Here is a 14,993-nt window from a genome sequence, read left to right as displayed (position 1 = left end):
AATATATACATTTCATCACTTCTGATTTTACATGTGACCTCTCTGAAGAATAAAGAATATATCCACTACAGAAAATATGCTATAACTATAGAGAAAGAGCCAACAGTCAGGTGTACATTACTGATACAACTGTGTAACAGTTGTACATAATCTAGGTGTGCATAATTATTGCCTGTAATGACGATAAAAACCAAAACTCTTGCTTAGTTTTAATGATTCCCTCATCAGAAAAAATTACATAGCAACCTTTTCACAGCCTTAGGTACAGTTATGATATAAAGAATGTGCAAACGGTATTATTACTGTACTACTTCTAAACTCCACATTCTGATTTTTAATACTTTAAGTTCAAATATTTGACAAAAATTAATTAAATATTTTTGGACCATACCTGAACATATTAAAAATAAGCCTAAATTTTTTAGATAATCTCCTTCATAATATTCTTATTTCATATAGTCACACATCATTCAACAGATTGTCAGATTATCTGAACACTGGAAGTTTTAAAGCACTGTATAGGAGAGAACTAAGTACTGGAGGTGCCTACACCCAAACACACACTAAACAGTATGATAACAGCCTCTATGCTTTTTTAATTGCACACTCATTTGTACATCAATTTTTTTTTTTAAATAAGGTCTTTAGATTTAGTGGAATGAAAGACAAGCCACATGCATGAAAACTGTAATTCTCTAGAGATGGGATTTCTTTTTGATATTGAAAACTGCAAATGGAAAAAAAAATTACCATCAAACAAAGACAGGGTTGACCTATACAAGTTCACTGTAAATTAGAGATCTTTTCCTGGGGGCTTTGAGCCACATCTAGCAAGCAAGAGACAGACAAGTCCTACCAAGAATGCATCAGGGACTCAATAGTTGCAAAAATCTGTATGCAGAAAGATCAGAGCTTCCCTTTTTCTTTAACAGAGGAGAGGCCCCAGCTTTCATGCTTTTCTGGCAAGTAGAGGGAACGTGGCCAACTTTCTTTGCATTTGCTGGCCAAAAGCTGAGACAGTCTCTGTCTCAATTCAAACTTTAAACCTTTATTGGGATGCATATGGTTGCTCACAGAATAGAGCTTTGTAAGCAAGATGGGTAAGGCAGGAAAACCAGGAGACAAAAGCTATATATATATTATTTTTTTAATTATCCATTGATATCTTTGAATTAAATGCACCTAAAATGTATGCTAAGAGAGTTTTGCTAAGTGTAAATTTAAGCACGAAGAAGCAAGTGAAGGGTTTGTTGGCTTTTTTTTTTTTTTTGTTCAGAACTTTCTGCTCTTCTAAACAGTGTCCTCAGAGCTCTAGTGCTGTCATACCAAACAATTTTCACTGCTTTAAATCTGTGCACACACCTTCCTCAAATATTTTTACAGCTCTCCCACTAACTCGTAAGTCAACCCTATGCAGCTTTCTATAAAGCACCATGGTTGAAATGAAGTTCAGGGGTGCACTGAAGCTGCTGTACAGGATAATACTGTGCTGTACCTTTGTATCTGTGGTATGTTTTCTTTTGTCCTCAGAAATTTTAGCCTCAAAACCACCTTTATGTACCTAGCCAAGAGGACAACTGACTGTTAAGGATAAACACTTTTGTTATCAACTTGCATAACAGAATAAAGAGGATATGGAACAAAATGAGGGATGACACAAACATGGAGGTAAGCTTTGGGTCAAGTAGAATGACATTTGCAAATTGAAAGAGAATACATAAACTTGCCTCTTGTGGAAGGGTGGAAGTGAAGACCTTCAGAAAACCCTTTGCTGTCTATGCTTCTCTACCATTACTATGCATATCAGGTAATGGAACTCCAAATAGATGTTATAATCTGAATCCTGAAAGAGAATTCAGGCAGGGATAGTAGTCTAGTACACAGACATTTGAAAGATGTTACTGCATACTTTAACACTGACCTGTTTTATAGCCTGCTGTCTAGGGAACTGTCTATTTCTACAAACCACTACTGAACCTGGCGTGCAAATCTAGAATCACAGTTTGAATAGTATGGAGAATTAATTTCTAAAGAGCCCTCACAGTATTGCTAATTCTTACAGTCGTGTACTCAGAAAGGCTCTGTTTTTTTAGAAGCCCCTAGTTGTACTATTATATAATTGCTCATAATCTCAGCTCTAAAAACAGATCCTTTAGTTTTAAAAACAAGATGAAAATGGGAACAATAAAGGTTTAAGGATTTTAAGGCAAAAAAGGAAGATCCCACATTTATTACTTTTTAGCCATACCAATCACAGAAGGGGAAGGATAATTAGGATTTGGTACTTGATGCTCTGAACAGTTGGTGCTGACAATGCAGTTTTCATAATAAAATCAGTTTGCTGGTATGCCCCCATGGATCTGAATGACTAGGAAAAAACAGTGAAAATACATTTCAGTTGTATATATTATCCATTTATTAATACAACATATTACCCGTTCTTTTTTTCCAATTCTACCAAAGATGATCTGAAGTTTTACTATTTCCTTATCTTGGTAAAGTAGAAGGACCATTTACAAACCCAAAATTTTATCGATTTCTCAAGTTATTCCTATTCCTTTATACAAATGAATCTACACAATTTTAAACAAGGGTCCCTATTTTCCCTGAGCTCAAGTAATTATATCTCTTATTACAAAGAAATAGGAAGTTTTAAGACAGAGTTCCAGAATTTGCTTCACTAATACAATCACAGCAAGCAAAACATTCTTCCAAAAAGCGTTCATAATTGAGTGACACAGGAATCCAGGTAAAACATTTGCCATAGCTCAGAATTTGTTGGAACAAGAAAAAATTTCAGCTGATCATTAAGAACCAAAAAAAGGTATTGAATAATTTAAGAGACTCATAAAACCCCTCTTGCTCATTGGCCTAAACTAACATTTTAAAAGAATATTCTTTCCTTATAGCAACTCCAAAATATTTCCATTACTATATATAAACAAATTTAATCTGTGCTAATAGATTGGCAGTTGACAATATCTGCTGAACACAAACAAGAAAGGACAATATTAGCATTATATTCTTTTTCTACAGTAAAAGTAGCTACTAAAGCTAGCTTTTTAATGACTGCAACATTCTTTTACCAGGGTACTATATATATACTTAACTTCTATTTTATTTCAGAAAAGCTAGATGAGAATGGAAACAACTGAACACTGCATTTTGGGATTCAACTGTATTTCCAAATAAGTTTAAACTCTAGATCTTCACCTCAAAATGTTTTCTGGTTAAGTACCAAGAAGGTTAGTTTGGCTTAGTTAAAAAAAACATTTTCCTCTTCAACCTATTAAAAACCCCAAATAATTAAAAAATAAATAAACAATTCTGTTTCATGCTGCAACCATGTAGTGGAATCTTGCTATACAGTCTCTGAAATCTGTTTTCATTAGGGGCCTAAAAGGCATAAGTATCACAATGAAAACAACAGCACCCAATGTTACATGGATTTGGGCTAAGCTAATATAATTTCATGAGGTTCTGAAACTGATAGTTACTGTCTAAATTTTTCCTACAAAAATAAAAGTTTAAAAAGCTATAATTGTACTTAAATATTTAAATTACCCAGGCTAATGATATTAGGAATGCCTCTAAATGGGATTGTCATGGAGGTTTAGTAAATGACACCCATGTGAAATCATCCATTTTTATAACATTTCTCCATATTTCATTTCTATGTCTACTGAGTGAAAACCACCACTGTAGCGGAATTTCTTGCTTATACTTTGCTGAATTAAAGCACAAAATAAGAGCAGATGTGTATTCAAATATATTATAACAGTGACATTTTGAGTGGTTGTTAAGACAAAAATATTGCCAACATAAGCAGGTGTCCAACTTGACTTTATTGTTTCTATTTTTGTTGTCTATTCCATAAACAGACTATTAAGAAAAGCAAAACCAAAACAAACAAGAAGGTGTAATCAAAACAAAACAAAGGTAATTATGCAATACTCAACCCTTTTTGTATGTCCACTTAGTTCTTTTGAGGGAAAAAATGCAAACAACAGACTATCTATGCTACACCAAAAAACTTCAAGGGTTCTAAAGGAACATATCAAGAAATATTCTTCATCTAAAAAACGCAGGAAGTACTGTAATAATGCAGAAGTACCATAAAACAAAAGACTTCAAGAAGCATTATCTGCCTAGTACCGTTGGACACCTTTGCCACTCAATATATGGAAAGCAGCCTGCAGTATAGCTGAAAACGTAAATTACAGAACCAAACGGGGAGGCAGGCTGTTGTCAGCCTCTCCTGCAGGCAGAAATCTAGGGGTTCTAGCCTTGCATAGATATTCTTCTACATTTACTGCTCCCCATAAGCTTGTTGAACTAAAACAGGTCCACATTGATCAGAAACTTAAAGCTTTCACAAGAAATATCTGCAGAGAGATTATTTTCCCACAGCTTTCAGCAGAAACAATGCATGTACTCAGAGAACATCTGACACGCTCAGAAGTCACCGAAAGTTTGACTTTTTCTAGAAAAAGTTAGTTAGAAAAATACTAAGCAATTATTAGAAATCTCTGCCCACCAATGCAACTATCTGATTATAAATGCATTTTAACATACTTGACCAAAACTGAACAATAATTGGTTGAAAATCTATCTCTGAAAAATGTCAGAGTATGAAAATTACCTAAAATTACAACAGAAGCAAAATACCATCTTGAAAACACAATTCAGCCTGGCTACTAAAACAGCCTTTCTTCTTCCCTTGCAATTTTGTACATAGCTGAAATCCAAAACAACTGTAGCAACCCTAAAGGAACTAAAAAGGAGGCATTCCTGCCAAGAAAGAAATCTACAGGTTGTTCTTTGATGTGAACTGTTGGTAGTGCACAAAGCAGTAGCTGCTCTGCTATGACCCCTTTTTCTCTTGCTAAATTCCAAAGGGAAACCAAGTTGGTTTTCCCTGAAACACTGCTGAAAGGTATTTGTGCCACTACAGAAAGAAATTAACCTAATCCAAGCAACAAAGTTTTGTATTAGGAGTAAAGGAATGCATCATGACAATGTTTGAAAGAAGATGCAGTGTAACAAAAACCTCAAATACCAAAGATCACTGCAGCAGCATTCTTGCTGCATGCTGTAGCACAGACAGAGAAAAATACTGTGGGAGGAGAGGTCTCACATTGTCTGAAACAGCAGACAGCAAGGTCCTGCTACACAAGGCAAGGTCAGTGCAACTGGAGAGTCATCTGTTTAAGAAAACACACTATTATTAGATGCAAGTTATGCAGCACTTGTGCATACTAATAGAATAAAACCATTATCCCAAAAATAAATGTTTTCAAATGGTAGCTTCGACTTTGCTCTCAGTATTTCTATTTTTTGTGTCGCATTTAAAACACTGAAACGAGCAACATAAAGAATACTGAAAATACCTGAGCATTTAATTTTTTAATTACTTATGAAATGTTACAACTGGCAAGTACAATAATATATTCAATCTAATAAGGAGGCTCCACTGAAAATGTTTTAACAAATTATTAAACTTTACTGATAGCAACATAGAATAAAAAGTAGGCCAGAGTTGACAGCCTATTTAAACTATTATGATGTGCCTCAGAGTACACTGAATAAACATTACAGTAAATATACTGGCCCATAGATTAGACTTCCTTGTACAACACTCAAGCCTGCAACGTCTCCATACTCAAAAGCTACACCAATACATACCAGTTTTGGATGTAAAGAATGCAGAAGACAGCTCCATGGAGCACCTCACACAGGCCATAAGGTGTGTGTGTCCCTGCTGCTTTAAATCATTTACTGAAAGAGCTGGTATTACCTGCGGCACCATCAGTGACACTTGACAAACTGGAGCAATGTAGTGGGCTCTGACAGAAGGATAATTCTGGTGGAGAGTTGAGGTCATTCCTTCTAGCTCTTATAGCTCACCAGTTTTCAGTAAGTGATGGTACATATAGCTGTTGTTTGAACATGTTGGATTGTTTATTATGAATGACTGGGCAGTTAAGAGAGTACTGTGGATGGCCTAGTTTAAAATCAGTGACATTAATTATGTCTTGCACAGAGATGTCAGCATGACTGAGTATATGAAACCAGAGGATCAGTCTTGGATCCCACAGCAATATATTTACAAATTAACTTTGCTGTTTCAAATAAAACCAAAATTCTGTGCCTCAAAACAGAAGAAAAATATTCATAGGAAATTCATAGAAAAAACGTTACCACTTTATCCCCAGGTCCTAACCACGAGTCTCACTTCAGTAGATGAACATTTTGCTCAAAAAAATCAAAGAGTGAAATACGACCAATATCTGGCAGAACCAGGACTACGGAAAACCCCACCCACAAGCAGATATATGTATAGGTTTGCCAAGACAAATAAAGCAGTGTGCAGAGTAAGCTGGACTGCTCTCACATAATATGTACTCAGTCATGTAGGTCCTCAAGTACACGTGCAACAACTCTCTTCTAAATGATTAAGAAGGCTCAAGAAGGGACAGAGTTAATCTAAGGAAAAATGTGGATTTCATGTTAGCACGCTAATAGCTTTCTCAAAGACAGACGTGTTGAAAAGTATTATTTACAAATTAATCAGATTGCATATTAAAGGTACAGACAGCCATTAACCTGCTGTCTGCATAATCAAACGATAGTCATTGCTCAAATGAAACCATCAATGGCTGCGTTGTGAACAAGCATCAGAGTAAGTCTGTCCATGCTGGAGCTGTATGATTTATTCCAATGTTTCAGTTACTGATATTTTCATGAAGTATATAAAACAAGAAAATAAGTAAATTATTACTAATAACACTTACCATTGTAATTTATAAAGTTTAAGAGTCATAGTCATGACCTAAAATCCATTTTGTGGTAAGTGCTGCAAAAACATTAAACAAAATGACAAACCTTGTTCTCAACTGTGGTCTTCAGTGTTTTAAAAGAAGACACTCTTCAAGAAATACTTCTGTAATCATGCAGGTAAATTAAACTGATCACTAAAAAAAAACCTTAATTTCAACACTTGATGAAAAAAATCCCTATGTAAATCATGGACTTCTAATGAAATAATAGATCAATTACTTTTTGCCTCCTTTATAACTGAAGAGTTTTTTAACTTATTCTCATTTCAAATCCAAAAACTATTGCTAAATTACACCTGCTCTTCTCCAAAAAAAAAAAAAAAGAGGGGCTGGTAACTTGAGCAAGATGTTTCCAGTGGCTGTAAATCTACAACCCTTCATGAACAGTCATCAGTGTCATTTTTCAATAAGTGCCTTGGATTTTGGTGCAGGTTCTAGTCACTGGTGGATCTTAACCTGCATATTTCTCTTGACTAAAACAGCCCTTTTGATACAAGAAATACTCTTTTCTATAGGTACTTACAAATAGAGCTCAGATTTTTTCATTAAGTTCTTTTGGATAACTTAAATATAGAGAATTTATTTTTCTCATATTAAAAATTTCCAAATCTCAAATTGTCATCTCTTATTAACTTGTTCTATGATCTCCAGTAAACAGAGCTTTCAGAAATTTTTTATTCTGCTGTAGGGCTTTCATGTTTCTTGATCTAAAAGTTTTACTTTGTGGGGGATTTTTTTTCCTTGTTAAGGTGTTGGAACTCTAGTTTGAACACCACACTTTCATTGTACAAGATGGATCACATGAAATCTGTGTTAACCGAGAGGACAGGAACTGCACTGCCTGGTTTGCAATCACAGTCTTAATAAAAAATTTCTTACCATGTATGAAAACAGGAATGAACACATTACAGAATCTGAGATTAATACCTCAGTGTGGCAAAATAAGAATGAAATCTACTTCAATGAATGACTAAGAAAGAAAGATTTTTAGTAATCCTCTGCCAATTTATGTAGATTGGACATGCTTTTTTATGTCTAGGGAATTTCTCCGTCAAGCACTTCCTAATACACAAAATGTTGTGTCTGTTTCTCGTTTCTCTTCGTCTCACTGCTCACAGATTTGTTTAGGTGTTTTTGTAATGATCACAAACACTGGTTGTTTGCTATTGACTTTTCAGGGGATGAGATACCACAGATCAAAGATGATTATTTGTAGATGGAAGCATATGCCTTTTTAAACTACATAATGATCGCTGCTTTGCAATGATTATTAAATGGTTTCTTCATAATTGGCAGGTTCTCTGATCTCCTTTCAAATATACAAACATAAAGGATTGAAATATTTAGCAAACACTTGTCATACAAACAGAGGATTCAAGTATTTAGTAAACTTTTTGTCAAACTTTCAACAAACTAAATACAACAGCAAGACCAATTCTGCTTCTCACACTATAAAACAAAACATTTTACTGTTTCCTGAAGTACAGTCGATCCTTCAGGCATTTCTCTAGCACTCTTAACCCTGGTCTTAAACTTCCTTTATCAGAAGCCCAGTTTGCAGTCACCTGTCTAGGCTCTCCTCTGTATCACCTGTGCTGGTGGCGTCCCAAGAGCGTGCAGCAGAACGGACAAGCATCGCACCCAGACACCTTGGTCCTGATTCTACAAACACTTCAGTGGAACTACTTCTGCAAGTGTTTGCATACTTTGAGTCATTGTAACTCAACGACACTTCACCAAGTGGGGCAAAGAGAAGTCTGGAGCTGGAAGGAATGCATTCGCGCCTTCATGCCTGGGCGCCAGGGCCTGCAGCACCTGCAAGGAGTGCTTAGAGCCCGCAAGAGGAGCTTGCTGAGACCCACTGAGTGCACCCTTGTCACTTATAGCCACAGGGTCCTTCCAACACCACCTCTCCAATGAATTGCACTACTTTTGGACTACAATTTGCCAAGGTTCAAGGTAAAAAATTGTTTTTACAATCGCAGTGGAAGAGAGAAAGCAAGTAGAAGAGAGCATGCAGGATAAAGGCAACCCACCCGAAACCCCTTTGCTTTTGCGTTTGGGATTTTCTTGAACCCTCGCGGAGGAAGGCGGGGAGCCCTGCAGCCGAAGGTCAGGCGAGGAGGGCGCGGGCAGCGGGTCCTGCCGGCGCTGCCGAACATGGCCGAAAGCAGAGCCCCCGCCCGCCCCCGGGCTCGGCCGCACCGGGCAGTCCTCCGCAACCCCCGCCGGGGCCAGCGGGGCCGGGCGTGCCGGGACCCTGCCCCGGGGAGCCCCCGGAGGAGAGCCAGCCTCACTCGGCAGTCGGGGAAAGAGCCTGGGAAAGCGGGCGGGGGCGAACATGGGACGCACCTTTCAGCGTCCCCCCGGCATCTTCTCCTTCTCCTTCTCCTTCTCCTCCTCCGGTCGGCCGGTGACTCCAGCGGTGGCGGTGCCTCGGTGGCGGAGCGGTCTGCGGGACGGAGCCGCCCCCGCCTCGCCGGGGCTCCACGGCCGCCGCTGCCCGGGGCGGCGAAGCGAGCGAGGCGCCTTCCCCGGCGGGCCGGGGGCGGGGGCTGCGGGCGCGGACCGCCCCGCCGGGCCCGGCAGGGACGGGGGGAGCCGGGGAGGGGCAGGGGCAGCGCTGCTGGCTGAGTCAGCCGCGCTCGGAGGGCGCGGGGCCGCCCGCTAGGGTTGCCCCGGGACCGCCCCTCCTCGGTGCTGGGGAGCGCGGTTGTCCCGCCGGGCAGCTGTCCCCGGGACGGGTCGCTGGGATCATTCCCCGCACACGCGGCAGGCGGGATGCCGCAGCTCCTCCTTGTCCTGCCCTGGGCAGCCCCGCGCTCCCACAGGCACCGCGGCGAGGCGGGCGGCTCTGCAGCCCCGCGGCAGCGCCGCCGCTCCGCTGCCTCGGGGGCTGCGCGGTCCGGGGCAGCTCCGCTCGCTCCGGGCGGCGTGTGGAGCGCTCCCCGTCCGGCAAGTGCGGCAGCAGGGAAGCGGAATCGCTCCCTCCGGCTCCCAGTGCGCGCCACTGCTCATAAAGGACCGGGCGGCGCCCGCTGATGGGGATCCCTGAAGCCCGGGAGCGCCCCGTGTCCCGTCCCGCCGCGGGGCACTCCCCCGCTGGAGCCCGCGGAAGAGCTCCCTCCTGCCTCCCGCAGACGGGGCCGCCGGCCGAGCGCCGCTCCCCGCGACCCCGCGGGGCTGGACGCGCTCCAGCGCCATCGCCATCGCCATCGCCGTGCGCGCCCCCCGAGCGGGGGCGGGCCGGGCCGGGGCTGTGTCACCGCATCGGAATGTCGGCCCGCGCCCCCCGTCCTGCTCGTCCCCCGCAGCGGAGCGGAGCGGAGCGGAGCGCGGGAACCGCGGCCGGGCTCGAGGAGCATCATCTCCGCGGAGAGCGCGGAGCCTGGGCAAGGGGAGGGGAACGCGGCGTGGGTTCCATCGGCGCTGCGGAAAAACCGCAGTTTGGTAGAACCCAGTAGTGCATTTTTGCCTACGAGCTTTTCCACAAGGAGTACAAGAAGTAAAAGAGGCTCGTAAACTCTCAGTTTAAAGGAAGCATTCTCATTTTTTAAACTGGTGAGAGTTGATCAGAGATAACACGGGTTTATTTAGGACATTTTTACATGAAGGGCAACGATTCTCATAACAAAGGTAAAACTTACAGTTCATTGACTTCATTCTCTTCCAGTGCAAGGAATTCATCGTACTATTTTCTATACGACCACTTGAAAGTCAGATTTATCTCTACCTATTCTGTTACCTCAGCAAACACTCAGCACCTCATTGCAATGGACTTGTGACCATAATACACGAGTATCGATGCCCTGTAGATAATGATGATAGCAGAGAAAGTCTATTAGCAAATAGTCTATTCAACAAATACATTAAAAAAGCCAGTGAAATTATCCAGTGGTAAATTATGTATTTTCAAAAAGTTTATATGTTGTTATTTGGATTTTTTAAACTAATTAGGATGTATATAGTGTGTTATATATTGTATTTATTCACTTACTATTTCCTGGCTTTACATTTGTTATCTATTCTGATTCTTTCCACGGTTTACAGGTTCTGATTATTAGAATAGGGAGCACAAATGCATTCACTATGGTAAAACACCTTGATATTTTTAGCAGTGTAACATCTAAATCTTTTATTAAGAAACATGAGACATGGCCAGTCTGAACTAATTCAGGTAATTAACTCATAATATTGAGCATTCTACACTGAAATACAGGACAGATTGGATAAAATCCAGGTCTGTGGAAAATTTAATATTCCCTTTGCCTCCAGCATGGCCTGGATTTCATTCACTACATATAGTACCCAAAAAATGCCACAATACAATATTTTGCAAAAAGTAAAATTTGAGTAGTGAATCTTTTCCAATTCATGTTCTGTGTGATCTGTATATTTTTCAGTACTTTCATATATTTAGATACTGAATACTGGCCCAATATACATTTAGTTAATAATACTCTAGTGTACTCTACAATTTATTAGTGTCAGTTGCTTCATAACAAAGCTTGGCAATAGGTTTTCAGCTCTACAATACTGACAATAAACTATCCTCTAAACACACAGGCAACAAGAACCTTTCCATGGAAGCTTTTTCCAGTTTCTCTCTGCTTTTCCATTTTTTTAAAGAGTGCAGGAAAGTTACCACTGCATTATTCCAAGGGAAAATATATATAATTTGTCCTTTACAATGTGTTCACACTTTATTTTTTTCAACCTGCAAAACTCCAACAATAAAAGATATCCCATATTAAAAAGAAAGTGATACTTTTTACAGAAAGGAAAATTTGGAAAAAGCACCATATTCTTGACTTGTCAAAAGATTAAGGCATCTGTCAAACTTCAGGCGCACATCAATGGGCCAACTGAGATCCAGCTCCTGACCTGGAAATTGAAGACTTCCTCACTTCACTGGAAGATTATTTAACAGTAAGATTTTTGAACATTGTGAAAGAGACAAGTTGGATACAAGTGGCAGGTGATATCTACAGAATAATTAGATGCTCATTCCCTCCAGGATGACATTTGCTTCTGTGAATACTGTAGGAAAGAAGAAATTACCAGTATAAAAAAGCTTCAGCACTGCTCTCTTTCTAAAATGTATTTATGCAATTAAGAGTTCAAAAATTGCATCCCTATAAAGCACTCCAGGATGAGAAAAATTTGAATATGAAGTAATAACGGTGCTTAGAAATATCTAATAAAGTAAGATGCTACTTAAAATTTTAACGTGACTTCCTTCTTTAAAAACAAGTCAAAAATTACACACAGATGATGAGAAGGATGAAATTGCATCCCAGCTACACATCTGCAGTTGAGACAAGGCATCTTCTTTCCATTCCAAGAGAAGTACATGATCCTTTGGGATGCTGCAAGCAGATTTACTTTGGAAAAAGCTCATTTCCTTGGTGACAGGTTAGAAAGCTGCCTGTTAGGATAGTCAACCCAGGTAACCTGTTTGCCTTCATTATGGTGAGATTCACTGGGTTTGGACCTCTCTCCCTGGTTGTACACACAACAGAAATAATTCCCCTCAGCCAAAGTCACTGACCTTTTTTCAAAATTAATTTGTTCCCAAGGTGGGAGAACTTTGCAGGCACCCAGACCTCCACTTTCTGTGGGGAATCCCATGCCCAAACTTTACAGAAGTGGATTTTGAGCAGGCCTGGCAACCTCAGTGCTATACAGATGAAGAAAATATTTTTTTGCTGAACTTGACTCATGGGTCACAGTTTCTTTTTAACGTTCTCAGCCAAGCAGAGAGTGCCTTAAGAATGCTTCAGTTTTCTCTCTCATTGTCCATCAGTGTCTTCCCTGTTTTCATGAGAACTCGCTGTTAATCATCACACTGTACCACTACTCCATCAGGCTTGACAATATAGAAAGACAACACATCCAGCTCAAATACAGTATTTGTAGGCAGAGAAAAATACAGGACTTTCAGAAAACAACAATGTGTCTTTTAGCTCTTTTATCTGCTAATAGTCTTCTACCGACCATGTATTTCGGAGTCTGGGTTACAAAACTGAGTGAGAGATGAACTTCAAAGTGATGCATAAATATTGAATTCCACACATTCCTGTGAGATGGTAAGTATTATTCACATTATACAGATGGGGAAACTAAAGCAATGTGAGTTTACTTGGGCAATTTTCCCATCAGGAAAAAAAAAAGTAACTACAGCGGTAGCATCAGTAGTCAAGAATACCTGGCTTTTTTCTGCACTCACTCTGAACTGCACATCACTTGTCTAAAGCCTGCAACAAAGGGTTTATAAACCTATAAAGGAATATTTTGTTTTCAATCGTGATATTATATAGCAATATTTTCAATTTATTTAACAAATTACATAAAACACTTAAAATATGCTTTTAATTAAAAAAAAAATAGCCAAAAGGTTTTTCCTTGGGCTTTCCTCCAAAAGTCACCCTTCAGCTAGGACTAAAGAAAAGCATGCATGCTTGCACACATGCAAACAGAAATTCTAAAAGAAAATTAGAAACACATGAAAATAAGGACTGAGAATGTTTTCTTAACTGCACTCTGGTTTCAATACAGCAAAATTTTCATTGATTTACTAATGGATAGAATTTTCCTTGTGAAGTAACACACAGGCCTTATCTGCAATTAATTCCTTGCTTCCATTAAACCAATTATCATCCTAGAGAAGCACAGCCCACAGAGGCAGGGTAATGACTGCTCTGTCAGGGCAGCTGAGCTCTCTCTACAAAGCACAACCCTACTGAAGTCATAAGGTGATTCCGTCCTATGGGAAGAGTTTTTACAGAAAGAGTTTCAGTTAAGACAATTATTATGTTAGTAAGAGCTAGATTTTTGAGGCTATTATTGCTAGATAAATAATCACAACAAGTTGTGTTCTATACTGATTCTCAAAATAATAAATAAATAATACAAACTACTTGAATTTCAGAAATTGTTTTTAAATTATTAACTCTGGACTGGAGGTTTCTTATGAAGCCTGCTATTCTATGAATATTACAGCTTTGTAACTACATTACAGACTTAATGTTACTTTACATGATGTAATGTGAGGTTCTTGCCTATCTGACCATTAAAGCCATCATCAGTCATGGAGGCAATTCTGAAAGTTTAATGAACTTGCTCAATGACTTTCTGACATTTCAATTAGGAAGAAAAAAATGTAACCAGATAAACCAAATAACTGTTAAAAAAGACTGAAACAACGAGCTTTGGAACTGACATCAGCTGTTTGACTTTCAAATCATTAGTAAAGTCATCCTCCAATTAGTCTTTGGAAGGGATACAAAAGGTTTTGTAGCAAACATGGAAAAAACGCACATATTATTTTCAAGTATCTCTGAAATAGAACATTTCTGATAAGGATAATTAATTATACATATGGAATAATTGCATTATCACTTTTTTGGCTATTCAAGTTTTAGTCTGAGAAATTAATTATTGCAGTGGAGTTACTCCTAATATAGATGAAATTAAAGCCTTTCTATGCCTTAATTGTATTCCCATTGTATAACTTAGCTATATTTTTAGTATGCCATTATTTTATGGCAACATAAAATATGACAGTTTTTTAAAAGTTAGATACTACATTAGAATGCAGGTCTTCAAAACATTGAAGCAATAACTCTTGTTTACTTCATATTACAGTTCAAGGACAATGGAAGTCAAATTATTAATACTAGTAGTTGAATAAATTTAATAAATTTAATAAAATTGAACACTATACCATAATTTTCTGTTAATTCTCCCTAGGAAAAAAAACCAATAAAACCCCAGAAGATGGAAAATGCATAGCTATTAATTAATCTGTGAGAGTTTAGGGGTCACTAATAATACATAAATATTAGTGACATTTAAATGGCAAGTAATAAACACATCCCAGATCATATTATACAGTCATGATGAAAATGTATTGAGAAGCCTGTTTTATTACTTTCCTTATATAACGTTCCTCAAATACACAGTAAAGTCTTTAATATATTTATAATGATAAAATGTATTGTTGCTTGCATGAAATTACATGGTCCAACCAGGATATTGTCCTGAGCACCTAAACAATAAAGTCTGATTTATGTAATCTATTACATGTACCTGTCCCTGTATAAGGCCATTAACTGTTTAAGTTCACCTGATTAATCCTGTTGAACAGTATTT

At 39.0% G+C, this 14,993-nt stretch overlaps 1 protein-coding gene across 6 annotated transcripts in view; it reads right to left on the bottom strand.

The window, feature by feature from the left end:
• PLCE1 (phospholipase C epsilon 1) overlaps positions 1-9,339 on the bottom strand; it is a 151,322-nt gene extending 141,983 nt beyond the window's left edge. For 5 of the 6 annotated variants that reach the window (XM_050305833.1, XM_050305836.1, XM_050305838.1 and 2 more), the window contains exon 1: positions 9,192-9,339. The gene's annotated coding sequence lies outside the window, so the exon portion shown is untranslated. Of the gene's footprint in view, positions 1-8,875; positions 8,896-9,191 lie in introns of those variants that run through there. The other variant, XM_050305834.1, reaches the window with a different exon arrangement.
• Between the last annotated feature and the right edge of the window lie 5,654 nt (positions 9,340-14,993).

The sequence above is a fragment of the Myiozetetes cayanensis genome, unplaced genomic scaffold (genome assembly GCF_022539395.1).
Source record: "Myiozetetes cayanensis isolate MyiCay16 unplaced genomic scaffold, myiCay2020 scf10, whole genome shotgun sequence".
Lineage (NCBI taxonomy): Eukaryota > Metazoa > Chordata > Aves > Passeriformes > Tyrannidae > Myiozetetes > Myiozetetes cayanensis.
This window is presented reverse-complemented; position numbering and strand designations above follow the sequence as displayed.